The sequence below is a fragment of the Siphateles boraxobius genome, unplaced genomic scaffold (genome assembly GCF_051911475.1).
Source record: "Siphateles boraxobius isolate OS27281-9 unplaced genomic scaffold, OSU_SipBor_1 102, whole genome shotgun sequence".
In the NCBI taxonomy this organism is placed as follows: Eukaryota; Metazoa; Chordata; class Actinopteri; order Cypriniformes; family Leuciscidae; genus Siphateles; species Siphateles boraxobius.
This window is the reverse complement of record NW_027508703.1, coordinates 347,394-364,246: the sequence shown is the minus strand read 5'-3', so window position 1 is coordinate 364,246 and position 16,853 is coordinate 347,394. Positions and strand designations below refer to the sequence as shown.

Sequence of the window (16,853 nt, the reverse complement as noted above, 5' to 3'; positions counted from 1 at the left end):
TCTCACGGAGACTTCAGATGCCCCAACGCCTGTGAAGAGACGACTCGACGCCTGTGAAGAGACGACTCAAAGCCGGCGATATGTTATGCCATAAATTAATACTTGATTAACTAACTGTATTTTTCTATGTACATTTCCGAAATGCAATTTCTGTAAAGCTGCTTTGAGACAATGTGTATTGTGAAAAGCGCTATACAAATAAATTTGAATTGAATTGAATTGAACACACACACTCTTCATCATCACACAAGACTAAACTACAACAATGAACACGATCAACATCTTCATCTGGACCATTGCACTGTTTATTCAAGGTTTGTGTAATACAGTTTTTACAATAAGTATGAATTGTCTTCAAATGTAAAATGTATATATTTATCATACACTGGATATCATCATATAAATAATTTTCATTTTTGTTTGTGTTTTCTTTCAGAGTGTAGAGGACAGATCACTGTAACTCAGAGTCCATCAATATCAGCAGTTCAACCAGGAGAAGAAGTCAGAATAAACTGTAAAACCAGCAGTAATGTTCCCTGCTGTTGTGGAGGAACTGGATGTCTTAGCTGGTATCTACAAAAACCCAGAGAAGCTCCTAAACTCCTGATTTATGGAGTGAATCAACTCCAGTCAGGAACTCCATCTAGATTCAGTGGCAGTGGATCTGGCAGTGATTTTACTCTGACCATCAGTGGAGTCCAGATTGAAGATACAGGAGATTATTACTGTCAGAGTTATCACAGTGGTGATGTGTTCACACAGTGATAAAGAGTCGTACAAAAACCTCTGTCAGTCAGACGTCACAGTGACTGCACTGATACAGCTGAGAGAAACTGCAGCTGCTGATGGAGGATCACAAACTACACAATATCAAACCTTTCACACACTTTATTCATTTATTATGATGTAAGTAAACATGTCATGTAACATATAATCTAATATACCTTACTAACTGGACTAAAACGTGTAGAAAATGTTCCTGCAAAACTCTGCAAAAATTATATTATATTTTATTATATTATATTATATTATATTATATTATATTACTATATTATATTATTTACTGTAGGAAAGTCAATCTCTTTAACTGCACTTCCACACTTCTCCACTAGAGCGTCACATGTCTTTTACATCATACTAACCCATGAGGCCACGGTAGAGGATTTATGAATGACAGTGAAGCGACGCAACTGACGCTGGTAGATCACATGATAATGACATCATAGCTAATGTAGTACATCCAGATTACATTCATAACACACACTCATACTACACACTCATACTATACACACTTATACTACACACACGCATACTACACACACGCATACTACACACACGCATACTACACACACTCATACTACACACACTCATACCACACACACTCATACTACACACACTCATACCACACACTCATAACTACACACACGCGTACTACACACACTCATACCACACACACTCATACTACACACACTCATACCACACACTCATAACTACACACACGCGTACTACACACACTCATACCACACACACTCATACTATGCACACGCATACCACATACTCATAACTACACACACGCATACTACACACTCATACTACACACTCTCACTTGATTGTTTATTATTCATTTATGTTTAATATCTGTAACAATTTAACAAAAGGATTGTTCATATTTTTGTCTTATTTGCATAATTTGTCATTGTTTCAGACTCATACGTTCATACAAACACAACTCCTCACAGACGTGACGTTTTATGAATCCAGCGTATCATTAATAGTTCTGTTGTAACCCAGGGCCAAAATAGGACCAAATTAACAGACACAGTTCCAAGAAAAAATTATTAATAAAAATCCCAGATGATCAAATAAATGGTTTTGATTTTATGAAATCCAATAATATTAAAATGATATTAAATGGAATATAAGGCACACTACAAGGCCTTTTCTTCCTGTGCTGTGAGAAGGAGGACTCATACGTCCCAGCGCCTGTTTTATTAAATGTTGTCGTCTGCAGTGTCCTTTTCCTTTTAGCAAGGCTGGCACAGTCCTGCCACTTCTTCCCGACCTCCTTCCCTGAACTTTTAATGCCCATAGTTGCAGTCAGTTTTGTAGCAATATCCTCCCAGATTTCTTGTTTTTGTTTTATTTGTATGACTGCCGTTAAACCTGCTGAATAAATATGTTGTACAGCTCCACCTCCTCTAAAATGACATGAATCTCTTTTTGAAAAATGTATTTTCTTAGTTTTTTTTGGTTCAGCCATTTTGCTGGTGTCTTCACTTGTAGGTTTGTGCTTTTATAGATTATTGACCTCGTAGAAAATGCACATCAGATGAAAACAATTAGCCTAAACATTTCAAAATACAAGCGTGTGCTACAATTACGAGCGTGACATTTCAGCACTTGCCTTTGTACTGTTATATGTTGACTTAAATTAAAAATAAAAACAATAAAAAAAAACTGGCAAAGTCACGTGACTGCACTAAAATGAAAGCTTTAGCGTAAGTTCTGCCAGGAAGACTCAATCGTTACGTCACTTATTGCCTTCACATCTAACCAATAATGTGCTAATACTTGCAGTATAAAAGATCAGTACTTACGCATGTCTGAGTTCGCAGATGCTGACGCAAAACAATCAGTTCACAGAAACCGACGCCGGCGTTCACTCACTCGCATTTCCATTGCAACCATAACAAAACAAAATCATATCGTTGATGTTGATTTCACGAACTCTGGCGGCCGCTCCGGAGTGAGAGCGAGACCCATGCATACACAACAAAACCATTAGTGTTAAATTTCCAGGGACGGTGTAAAATACAGAGTGTTGGTGTTATTTTAACACTATATGTTAATGAAACAGCACTGCCAGTGTTCTCTGTAACATTGTGACAGTGTTTAATTTGAGTGTCCTTTCAAACGAACTCAAACTGACGTAAATCTAAGCCACGCCTCCATGTATTGCTCAGGCGGTTATCTGCGTTTAACAGATGCGCCATTTTCTCTCACATGAAGACGACGAAAGCGCAGGTTAGACGGTTACCATACAGTCTACCTACATGAAAGACTGAATTAGAATTGAGTATTAAGAGTTAAACTAGATTTCATGCGAAATAATTGCAAAAAAAATTTAAAAAAACTTGAAATATAAACCAAAATAAAGTTTAGATGAAGCAATGGCAGTAAGCACTGCGGTGGCAGTATGCACCTTTCACGTTGGTTTGTAAACCCGCCATTGAAATAAAAAACGTTAGTTTATGTTGGGTTAACTTATATTTATTCGAGCTGTAACTTTTCCGAATTGGTATCTTGTGTTAACGTTTGATTAACTGACAAGAGCAGCTCTGATTCAGGGGGTTAGTTAGGGGGCAAGGTAAGCTAGCTTGTTCGGTGTTTATCTCTGTTTTTTTGAGATGTGCATAAAAAAGTACTGACATAATTATCTTATAACAACTGTACTTTGGTGCTTTCAAATATATGTGTGCCAATATAACTGACTTTGATATTCTGAGCTGCGTCCGCGTTCTAGCAGCTCTCGTCAATTTCAAAATGTTTAAGATGACCAATCAAATCAAGGAACTAAGGCGGGCTTAATCGTCAGAGAAGGTGCGAGCGCGAATTCCAGGCCATTATCGACCAAAGAAAATCGATTTGAAGTTTCATAGTACACTGATAGGCAAAGCTACAAGTGAATGAATCAGCTAAGTTAGATGGCTAACATCTCAGAAAGAGTTGAATGTTGGAAATGCAATATGTAACGTTAGGCCTATGCAAGCTGGGTGAAACACCAAATGAACTAACTAGATACACGTGGCTTTCTTAGGCTAACACAGAGAGGTGTGCTTCATTCCTAAGAAACGCTGGTTCAGGTGGAGTTAGAGGGGAGTCTGAAATGGGTCAGAAGCCCAGAGAAAGATGACAGCTTTGATTACCACCAATTTATTTGTGAAGGTAAGTTAAACGCGTTTTGGATAATTTCACATTTAAATCTTTATGTATTTATTTTAATCTTCAAAAGTTAAACTGTCTTTTCAGTCATTTTGTACTGTAATATTACTGTACTGTAATATTAGGCAACAATTAACATAAAAAATGTATAGTTTTATTCACTGTAATGCTTTTGAACTTGATATTTAAATGTATTTGTTTCTTAGAACAGAACTAAGGTTATCCTGAAAGACTCTGCCGGAGTTGATGTTGGTGAGCTCATCGAAGGTTTCTTTCAAGGTTTTGGATGGAGAGAAGTCTGGTAAGAAACTTAAACAACATTCTGTCATGTTTACATGAAATCTATCATGGTTGTATACACTGTTCATATAGAGGTGTAACGATACACTCATGTCACGATTCGATACAAATCACGATACTGAACTCACAATACGATACTATTGCAATATTTTAAGACAAATAAATATGTTTTTATTTTTATTATTATTAAAATAATATTATTATGTGATTATTATCAGGACCCACCCATATTCCACCTTTGCATTATTATACATTACATTCAACATTATATATAGTAGTTTAATAAAGGAATGTCACTGAAGCTCCGTAAACTTTCATTTTTTTTCCTCGTGCATTACTTGCGCTTTCAATGCAGGCAATCGTTGGATCTCTTACACAGATTCGCTATAACCCGCCTCTCCCGCTATTAATGCACTATACATATAAAAATAAACCATCTAAAACACTTTGAATAATCATTCTACTGAAACTACTTATGATATGGTGATTTAAATGATGTTTGCGCTTTCACTTTGAGGAGTGCCGTTCCAGCGTGTACGCTTCAGATGATTAATGCAATCAAACCGTTCTAATCGCAGAAAAGCATCTCAAAATGACTATTCCCAAACTGTAAATGGTTGGTTCATCCAACATTTTAAATTCTGCATTACTCACTCTCATGTTATTCTCACGTGTCACACAAGCATGTCCGTGTTTACTGCAGTATGCATGTCGTTGTAAATCTGTTCATAAAGCCATCCAAGACTTGGATTTGAATTAGACTTTCAATTGATTATTTTTACCATGCCTCTATGTGGCCAAGTAGTATAAACATACATTGTTTTTATTTTGTATTCAAAATGTTCGTGGCCCCTTTAAGAAATCTCTCTCTTCTCGCAATACATAGTTCCTACATGACGTCACAACATACGGGCATTTGCAAAGTGAAAATGTTCATCTCCTGCTGGGTCAATGGATGTTCAAATCGTGCCGGAGGTTCAGTTAAATTTGGATTTTACAGTATACCCGTCATTAGACTTCATGAATGTGAGAAGATAAGCTTTTGTCAGAACAATGAACAAAATGACATAAAACAAATATAAGTTAACACTTTGCAGTTTGAATGATGTCCTGTATAAACAAAATTACGAGGTATTAAAAACATACAAAAACAACATGTTTCCACTGTTCGATCGCGCCCACACCTCTCTCTCACTCACTCACACACACACACACACACACACACGCACATTCCAGCATTGCAATCTCAGATTATGTCCCTAAAGAACCGGCGTATAAAGTAGTTCCGCATTACATTAATTAATTTGCACGCGAGTTTTATTTATTTTTATATTCATGCACCGAACCATGACGCCCGTACCGTTTCGGTTCAATACGAATACATGTAACGTAGACTCACTGTGTTCCGGACATCACGGTATTCCGGACACTTGAACTTTTCCGCAAATTCTATAAATAAACACTTTCAGGTCATGGCAACTCTATATATCCGTGTCATCTTTGCATCCTCCTCTATCGATTCCGCCCAACCCTATGTTTCAAGAGCCAGTCGTTTCAAAGAAATCAACGTGAGTTTCTAACGTACACCAATGACTGTTCAGAAAATGGCGGGGGGAGGGTTTTCCGGCAGGACAGAAGAGGGGAGAAGCATACCTCCGCAGAAAACAGCTCTTAAAACATGATCACCCACCAGAAAATGACAAAAAACATTCTTATTCTCTTATAAAATAATTATGAGTTACAATTTGCAAATAATTGTACTTTTTTAAGGGATATACACGTTCAATGAGGACTTTTTTCCGACATGAATTTGAACGGCAGCGGCGCATCACTGCACCCTCATTAAAACACCTCAAGTTAAATTAACGTTAATGTTAAATGCTGTTTTAAAGGTCATTTCAACACTTCTGTGTAATTTCACGTTATCTGGAATTGCAATATTACATGCAATTTAACAACATTTCAAGCCATTAAGTTATATTTAAGTTACGTATAAGCCATAAGCAATCGTCGATTAAAAGAGTGTATAGACACTTGGCTATAAATAATAAATATACAACATATAAAGAAAGATTAATATCATTATTTCACCAGCTTATAGTTGTTAAATGTATGTTTAATATTAGAAATGACTCCTCCTTATCCCTGTCCGAAACACCGTGAGTCCTCACTGTAATCCGGACACTGCGTCTCCCGGCAGTTTTTTCAAGATTTCTCCAAAATGATTAGTTCAAAATGTGTCAATCAAACTTTGGAACATGTGGAAGGCATGTCCCCAAGAGACAGACGCGCCAATCAGGTTTATTTTTCCGCGGATTGATATCTTACGGGACTTTTACTGTGCAAAGTGTCCGGAATACAGTGAGTCTACGTTACCGCTCCACCCCTATTCGTCAGTGTACAAATAAGTACATGCATATAACAGAAAGCACAGATGACTGTTTTAATGGGAACATAGGAATTAAGTTGTGGAGGCTATGGCTTTTTAATAGACAGTCTAGCATCATGCTACATTTGCTATGATAACTAATTTCCATTGATTGCACTTGAGCAAACGTCACCAACCCAACCCTCGGCAAACTGATTGTACGCCTCCAGTGATTTACAGGCTCGGAGTTGCTCACATGTGTAAAAACTCCTAGCCCATACCAGATAATGGTACACATGAAAATACTGTATCTGAGGCAAAGCTGCATAATCAGTGCTCAGTGCTTCCTTCGTTACCGCATACGGATCCACACCATTTATGACTGAAATTTTCGCATTGTACCTCTCTCTGTCTTGTGTTAATAGAGTCTCTTTATAATCTATTTCACTTTGTCTCTTCATGATTTGCGTAACATTATAAACAGAAAGAAATATTCGAAATTTGCTTGTAAAACGTAAAACGACATTCTCTGGTAAAACTTTGTAAACACAGCAGCTTATGCCATCAAAGATGGCGTCTCCGGGGAGGTCACGTGACATTAACTGGCCTGTGGGAACTATGTATACTATTCACTGGTTTTGGATGCGTGCGCGCGACCAGAGAAGCCATTTTCAGTGTACAGAAGAGCTCCATGTTGTTGCGCGTGCATCGATCTGATTTACTGCTCTTTCTGGGTAAATATTACTCCAATATCTTTAATATGCACCAATATGTTATGAAGCGAGTTTAAAAGAACATTTAATGTGTACATTTCTTGTGTTTGTTTGTTCGGAATGTGTGACGAGTGAACCTCGTGGTGATTGGTGAAGGATTGGGTATGTATAAGTTTCCTGATTTATGGTGTAAAATGCTGATGCCATGTTTATTTGATAAATCTGCTAATGATTTCAAGCTATGTTCTGTGAATATACAGTATAACTGAATTATTCAATGTTTATTTCTGGTACTGCATGGTTAATATGACATATGGGTTGTGGCTTTGCTATTGTGCTTTTATTTCTCCTGTACCTCAGCCACTGCCGTATTCCAGTCTGGGTTAACGTATTCCAATTACTTGTACCATATTTTGATTTGGCATTGAGTAATAGAGTTAAATCTGACGTATTGCAGTGGATTTCACTGTGTTTCAGTGTGAATTGAGTTGCGCATTTTGTGGATTTGCCATTGATTCGCTGGTTAAACTCGAGTTTCTGTGACATTTGATGATATGTCATTTTCAAATTTACTGTAAACTGTTTCCACAGTTTCTTTTTCTTTCGTTTTATTAGTGAAATCTAATTTTTGTGTTGATTTAGACTTTTATCTGTCTAATTGTGCCCCCATCGACCGCTGTCACTTATTTAAAACAGCAGTCAGAATAAAACCTTTCAAAATTTCAAAAGCATAGTTTGCTTCCGGTGTGTGTTTCTTCCACTTCACCCGGTTACATCTATGAATTTTTTTTTTAGCTTTTACAAAACTTTTATAACTAATTGTAAGCATTAATCTGTATTTAATTTTTACAATGAAGACTGTCCAGTGTTATTTTACATTTGATTACTTTAATTTCTGTAGTATTTCTTACCTTACTCTTTATTCTATTGGGTTTATTTGTGCTGTTGTTTGAAATTTGTTTATTTGTTCTTATTTGGAGATCCAGACAAGTCTTCACACATCCTGGATTACTTTCCCCGATTCTTAGATACACCAGGCTTGGTAAGAAATAATGCAATTATCTTGATGTTCTAATTGTGTTTTATAATTGTGATTGACATGATTTCTCTTTGTACTAGATTGACCATGACTTATATATATATATATATATATATATATATATATATATATATATATATAACAATATACAAACTACACAATCACTATATAAATTTAAATCAAACCTCATTAATCACACTAAACATTGTAATACACTGATTACTTTAATTACAGCAGTTTTTAACTCTTACATTTGGAGATATTTAAATGAAAATGTAACTCAATTTCAAACAGAATTAAAACACAACTGAATCACACATATATTGTGTTTGTATTATAAAGCACTGTATTATAAGCACAACATGAGCAAAAGAGATTCAGTATCATTGACTGAACTACAGAAAGTAGCAACATTTACATTCTGATGTTAAATCTCTTTTTTAAATGTATGATTTCTACACTAAAAGATGAACTAACCCATACAAAATTGTAATATATGGCCATATATGTACTTATATTTTAAATAGCATGACATATATTTATACTTATACTACAGGGCTGTTGAATGCTTGATTCTGATTGGTTGAGAACGTTCTAAGGTGTGCAATTATTTTCAGGGAAACGCATGGCTAAAGTAGTTCCAGCAGGTTTGACGCATTACAGTTCTATATCACTGCGCGTAGTTAACTGTAAAAACGGAAAATAGGATACAATTCATAACAAGAAAAAACATACAGCCTCGTGCGCATGATCTGCAATTTTCGATGTCTAACTTCACAATCAATGGACACATACAGTTTAATTTTAATAAATAAAGTATATAGGCCTATCTATTATAAATAGAAAAATAAACTGAATATATAAATAAATTGATAGCCCTGCTGCATGGGTTTTTGTAGGCTAATTATTCCAGATAATATAACAAATAAATAATTATTGATAGGCCTAGGTAGCCTACTTGTTAAAAGGGCTTTGTGTGTTTCATTTATTAGGTTATCTACTGTCAATAATAGGAAAAAAAGAATGAACAAATTAATTAAAACGAATTGAATTAATAAATAAATAATAATATTGACGCACGTGTTTTTCTGTCTCATTATTGCAACATCTCTCTCTCTCTCTCTCTCTCTCTCTCTCTCTCTCTCTCTCTCTCTCTAATAACTGCATCAATAACTGCATTAAGCCTGGGACACACTAACTACTCTAAGGCCAGTTATGAATGTAATTTGATACTTATGACTGATCATGCCCAAACACGTTCAGTCTGTGTTCACAGTCGGTGTTTAAGACCTGCTACAGTCGATGGAAACAGTCAGTCTTCGAATGTTTCAGCGAGTCGTAAGTGTGTGTCCAGCATTAGTCTGCTGTCAGTGGCTCAAACCTCCGTTACTAACTCTAAAATGATGTTTTGGAATTAGCAACGGAGGCATGGGATTAGATGCGTAAGAAATTAGTCCTACATACAAGAGCGTTTTAATGACAAAAACTTAACAAACGTCTTGAAATGCATCATCTGAACATGTTTCGAGGTGTGGTAACTGTAGTATAAGCGGAATAATTGACTCCGCTTCGCGTCGTGACCGCATTACCACCTCGGGTGTGCATTATTTTTCTAATAATTCAACGGCCTGTCGTCAATTATTCCTTACATATATTTGACTTATCTGAGAACACAATATATGCCTGCAACATATATGAACATTTATGTGTCCAAACATGTGAAGAAAATATTTGAGTTCATCCATATATGATACCATATATCTGCATATATTACAGTATAGTATTGGTTTCATGCAAGTTCTACAGCCAAAAATAATAGAATGACATGAAATCTTTCACATCACATATTTTAGCGTTATGGACGTATACTGCAGGGTAAGTTAAAAAATACAGCTCGCTTTCACTTATAGCGTCAGCTACATGAATAGCTGTATCTTTGATATCAGTTACACACTTTTTTTACAGTCTATGCCTCAGAATAGCAAAAACCAGACAAGGGAGGATTTAAAGGAGAAGGAAAGGTTTTTTTTTTAGGTTTTTTTTATGTTAAGTGCTCACGGAAGAGATGAGTTTTCAGTTGTGTTTTGAATGCTGTGAGGGATTCTGCATTACGGACGAGGATGGGGAGATCAGTCCTCCAGCATGGAGCTGTGAATGAGAATGTTCTGGAGAGTGATTTAGTGCCTCTCTGTGATGGTGCCACGAGCCGTCGCTCAGTGATCGATCGTAGGCTTCTGGTAGCGATGTAGATTCGCAGGAGGGAGTGAAAGTGGGAGAGAGCTGAGTCTGGGGTAGATATATTATAACCAAGGTTTTAACACATTATAATATTATCTATTCATTGTTACACCTTAAGAAATTATTAATTTTAAAACTCATGACAAACAACCAATTTCAGATGTAACGAGGAATTTGCAAATAGTTTAATGCATTTTAATTTTGGTTACAATAATTTATGATAAGATATAAAGCATTATGATACATCATTGACACCTTTATAATGCATTATACATAAAGGCTTCAAGTTTTACCACAATATCTAATAATCATTATTATTAATAAAGGTTGTTCTTGTTTCAACTGTAAAACACTTTCTGAAATCTAAACTGTATTTTTTTATTATGTTATTAAATAGACAGACTTACCGATCACCAGTTTAGTTCCTCCACCGAATGTCCTTTTATAGGTTAAAGGTTAAAGTAAAGGTTATGTGTATTGGGCTGTCCGGGGGGATTTTTGCCTGAACCCAGAGTACTCCCCGGTGTTGTAAGAGTAGTTAGTGTGAGGATAGTGAGGATACGGGGTGATGGAGGGATGCTGTTAAACTGTCAATGAACCGAGGCAAGTCTGCTGTATATATACCTCTTATTATAGCAATTGGTTGATTAACTGAGTGTGCTCCTTTTCATTCAGGTTAATTATCTGAATGTGCTCCTCCCGAACTTTATTAATAAAACATCATGTTTACTGGCAGCCTGCGTCCACCAACAGGAAAGGGCATCATTGAGGATGGAGGATTTATTAACCCTCTGGAGCCGTATGGATTACTTTTATGATGATGGACACATTTTTTGGACTTCAAAATACCATTCACTCCGATTATAAAGCTTGGAATATTTTTTAATGTAACTCTGACTGTGTTTGGCTGAAAGAAGAAAGTCATAAACACATAGGATGGCTTGAGGGTGAGTAAATTATGGGATAATTTTTGGCTGAAATATACCTTTAACATTTCAAGCTTTGGAATCTGTTATGAACACATGATGAAAACAGGCATTTTGTAACTGTTGTTCCAGGCCGTGTATCACAGTGTTAAACCTGTGGCTCTCAAACAGCAGCTGGAAAACATCAGCATTGCGTCTGAGAAAGCTGGAGGACTTGATCCGGGAGATGGAGGAGAGCGAGGCTGAGAGAGAGCGAGAAGCAACAGAGAGGGAGGAGAGACGATGGCCTGCACCTGTCCTGATCAAACACACCTGAACAATGTCATCAAGATATTTTAGGAGTACTTCAATATTTACATTATACACTAAAAAAGATAAGCGGTTTGGAGTATTGATGCTTGTTACAGAAATGTAAAATGTGTGATTGATTTGATGACGCTTTTCCATCAAAAATTTATTTTATTAAAGAAATATTTAATATTTTTGGCAATAAATTCAAGAAGGCAAATAAATCGTTCATCCCTTTACTTGGTCTCCCTCTCTCTCCTTTATTCTCTCTCAATTGCTTCTTGATGTCTTCTTTCTTCTATCTTTCGGTCTCGTTCCCCCTGTCCTCTCGCTCTAGTCTTTCTCTTTCTCTACGTTCCTCCTCCTCCATTTCCCACTCATTTTAATTACTCCATTTATATAGTCATTAACTGTTGCATTAGTAGTAACAAAATCATTATTTATATTTATTTATTAGTATTTATTTTTGTACACGTGTGTGTCCACTACTTTGCCTTGCAGACTCTGCTCCGCCACACAAGCTCTGCAACAAGTGATCAGAAATCAAGAATCAAAAACTGCTGTAATTACTCTGGTTAAAATGACAACATTATGACAACAAATATATGTTTTATTAATATTTGTCCCTGTAACATCCAAACAAGATTTAATGTTAGATCTGTCATTTATGTGATCAAAAGATGATCGTGGACTTCAGGAGGAACAGCCCAGCACTCCTCCCACTCACCATCATGAACAGCACTGTGGAAGCAGTGGAGTCATTCAGGTTCCTGGGCACTATCATCTCTCAGGACCTGAAGTGGGACAATCACATTGACTCCACTGTGAAAAAGGCCCAGCAGAGACTGTACTTCCTTCGCCAGCTGAGGAAGTTCAACCTGCCACAGGATCTGCTGATTCAGTTCTACTCAGCCGTCATTGAGTCTGTCTTGTGCGCTTCCATCACTGTCTGGTTTGGTTCAGCTACCAAATCAGACATCAGGAGACTACAACGGACAGTCCGGACTGCGGAGAGGATCATTGGTGCCCCACTGCCAAACCTCCAGGACCTGTACTCTTCCAGAGTGAGGAAGAGAGCAGGTAAAATCATCACAGACTCCACTCACCCTGGACACCACCTGTTCGAACTGTTACCGTCAAGACGTAGACTCAGATCACTGGCCACAAGAACATCTCGGCACAGGAACAGTTTCTTCCCACAGGCCATTTCCCTCCTGAACAGTTAACACTCCTCCCAAGGCATATGCTTTAAGTGCAATACTCCCACTGTTTAGTGCAATACCCTACAACTCAGGTGATACTTATATGTAGATTTATTTATTTATAATATTCAAAACACTGTAAATAGGTTCATAATCTGTAAATCTGAAAATGTCTATTCTGACTAAACCCAACTGTGATCGTTTTATTCTCATATATTTTTATTTTTTATTCTTATAATTTGTAGTATTATGTTTCATGTTGTATTTGTATTTGTATATGTCCACTGGAAACCTCAGTACCAAAACAAATTCCTTGTGTGTGCAAGCACACTTGGCAATAAAGCTCTTTCTGATTCTGATTCTGAAAAGGCTACTAAATCATAGACAAATAAAATCTAAAAATTAACTTCAGTTATGCAAATTTTTATGTAAATTAGTAAATCATTCATGTGTGTAATGTAAAGTGTTGACAAAAGCTGAGGCCAAATCAATCTGTAAAATGTCCCCTGTCAAATATTAAACACACACTTAGGAAACGTCTATGTTGCATTTGGTTACGAGTGAATCCACACTTTTTTTAAACAAACGTTTATCAGATGTTTGTACACAGTTAAAGCAATACTTTCAAGAAAACGATGTTTAACTAATCTTGAGAAGTATGTGTGTTTAATGAAGCACGACTGGTAGCTATATGAAAATGAAACGTTTTACAGCAACTTAATTTAATTAATATATCAATATTTAATATATATTAATTTCTTCAAATCAATAGCTTCCACGTCAGTTGTTAGGGTTAGAACTATGAACACAATCAACATCTTCATCTGGACCGTTGCACTGTTAATTCAAGGTTTGTGTAATACCGTTTTTACAACAATTATTAATTATCTTAAAATGTGAAATAAGTATATGTTTATCATTTACCGTATATCATCATATATAATTTTCATTTTACTTGTGTTTTCTTTCAGAGTGTAGAGGACAGATCACTGTAACTCAGAGTCCATCAATACCAGCAGTTCAACCAGGAGAAGAAGTCAGAATAAACTGTAAAACCAGCAGTAATGTGTATAATAATGATTTCTTACACTGGTACTCAGAGAAACCTGGAGTAGCTCCTAAATTCCTGATTTATAGAGTGAATCAACTCCAGTCAGGATTTCCATCTAGATTCAGTGGCAGTGGATCTGGCAGTGATTTTACTCTGACCATCAGTGGAGTCCAGACTGAAGATACAGGAGATTATTACTGTCAGAGTTATCACAGTGGTGATGTGTTCACACAGTGATAAAGAGTGGTACAAAAACCTCTGTCAGTCAGACGTCACAGTGACTGCACTGATACAGCTGAGAGAAACTGCAGCTGCTGATGGAGGATCACAAACTACACAATATCAATGTTTAGTTCAAAGTTTCTAAAGACTTTAAAAATATACATTTATCGGTAGTAACTCATTTTAATTTCTCAATTTACATAGTCATTAACTGTTGCATTAGTAGTAACAAAATCATTATATTTATTTATTAGTATTTATTTTTGTACACATGTGTGTCCGCTACTTTGCCTTGCAGACTCTGCTCCGCCACACAAGCTCTGCAACAAGTGATCAGAAATCAAGAATCAAAAACTGCTCTAATAACTCTGGTTAAAATGACATCATTATGACAACAAATATATGTTTTTTTAATAATTATTTTCTATAGTATACTTACTCAAAACCTTTGATTGCAGCATCTAAGGCTGTGTGTGTTCATCGGTCCCTGTTACATCCAAACAAGATTTTGTTAGATCTGTCATTTATGTGATCAAAAGGCTATAAATCATAGACAAATACAATCTAAAAATTAACTTCAGTTATGTAAATCTTTATGTAAATTAGTAAAATAAGCAATTATGTGTGTAATGTAAAGTGTTGACAAAAGCTGAGGCCAAATGGATAACATTATATCACACACACACACACACACACACACGGCTATCTGGTGTGTTTTCATCTGGAAGATGTATTTTTAAGAGTTTCATCTGCCATACTGTACATCTGTAAAATGTCCCCTGTCAAATATTAAACACACATTTAGGAAACGTCTATGTTGCATTTGGTTACGAATGAATCCGCACTTTTTTTAAACAAACGTTTATCAGATGTTTGTACACAGTAAAAGCAATACTTTCAAGAAAACGATGTTTAACAAATCTTGAGAAGTATGTGTGTTTAATGAAGCATGACTAGCTATATGAAAATGAAACGTTTTACAGCAACTTAATACATTTATATTTACATTTAGTCATTTAGCTTTTATCCAAAGCGACTTACAACTGAGGACTAAAGCAAGCGAGTCACCATGAAGAGGCAAAAACAACGCAAGAATTGCTCAAAATACAAAGTTCAGGCTCTGCTCAGAGTAGCATAAGCCAGACAAGGGAGGATTAAAGGAAAAAGAAATAATTATTATTATTATTATTTTTTTAAGGTTAAGTGCTCCCGGAAGAGATGAGTGTTCAGTTGTGTTTTGAATGCTGTCAGGGATTCTGCTTTCCGGATGAGGGACGGCAGATCATTCCACCAGCAGGGAACCGTGAATGAGAATGTTCTGGAGAGAGATTTAGTGCCTCTCTGTAATGGGACCACGAGCCGTCGCTCATTGACCGATCGTAGGCTTCTGGTAGGGACGTAGACTCGTAGAAGCGAGTGGAAGTAGGACAGAGCCTGTGGTCGATCTGTAAGCAAGCGTCAACGCCTTGAACTTGATGCGAGGAGCGAGTGGTAGCCAGTGCAGAGAGATGAACAGAGGAGTGACGTGGGCCCTTTTGGGCTCGTTGAAGACCAGACGAGCTGCAGCGTTCTGGATCATTTGTAGAGGTTTAGTTGCACATGATGGAAGTCCAGCCAGAGGAGCATTGCAGTAATCAAGCCTAGAAATAACCAGGGCCTGGACGAGAAGTTGTGTTGCATGCTCAGTTAGGAAAGGCCTGATCTTCCTGATGTTGTGCAGTGCAAACCTGCATGATCGAGCTGTCTTTGTAATGTGGTCTGTGAAGGTTAGCTGGTCATCAAAGATTACTCCAAGATTTCTGACTGACCTTGATGGGGTGATTGAGGAAGACTCTGGCTGGATAGTGAAGTCGTGCTGTAGAGACGGATTGGCAGGGAGAACGAGAAGCTCAGTCTTTGCCAGGTTGAGCTGCAGGTGATGTTCCTTCATCCATGCCGAGATGTCCGCCAGACAGTTTGAGATCCGTGCAGCTACTGTGGGATCATCTGGTTGAAATGAGAGGTAGAGATGGGTGTCATCAGCATAGCAATGGTAAGAGAAACAATGTGCCTGTATGATGGGTCCCAGTGATGTGGTGTAAATGGAGAAGAGAAACGGTCCAAGAACTGAACCCTGAGGAACCCCTGTGGTCAGTTGATGTGCTTTGGATACCTCACCTCTCCATGTAACCCTGAAGGACCTACCTGTGAAATAGGACTCAAACCAGTGGAGAGGAGTACCTGTGATACCCAGTGATGAGAGGGTGGACAGAAGGATCTGATGGTTCACAGTGTTGAAGGCAGCAGACAGATCCAGGAGAATGAGAACTGATGATTTGGAAGCAGCTTTTGCGATCCGCAGGTCTTCTGTGACCGACAGTAATGCAGACTCGGTTGAATGCCCTTTCTTGAAGCCAGATTGGTTTACATCCAGCTGGTTGGGCAGAGACAGGGTGTCCTGGCCTTGTCCTAAGTCTCCTCTAGTTTATATCTGTTTTACAGTTGCTGTCTCGGCCCAGCAATTAGCACAGCAAAAGCAAATAATCAGAAAATGGGACAAATCGAAACTAGCTGTTTGGAGAGTG

General features: G+C 37.2%; 1 long non-coding RNA gene across 2 annotated transcripts; it reads left to right on the top strand.

Moving 5' to 3' along the window:
• Nucleotides 1-220: 220 nt before the first annotated feature.
• Nucleotides 221-15,102, top strand: LOC143752646 (uncharacterized). 2 transcript variants are annotated; one of them, XR_013207399.1, is made up of 2 exons: nucleotides 221-314; nucleotides 13,988-15,102. It is a non-coding gene; the product is annotated as an uncharacterized LOC143752646 (long non-coding RNA). The 2 variants fall into 2 exon arrangements; XR_013207400.1 differs by lacking the exon at nucleotides 221-314 and adding an exon at nucleotides 13,811-13,866.
• The last annotated feature ends 1,751 nt before the right edge of the window (nucleotides 15,103-16,853 follow it).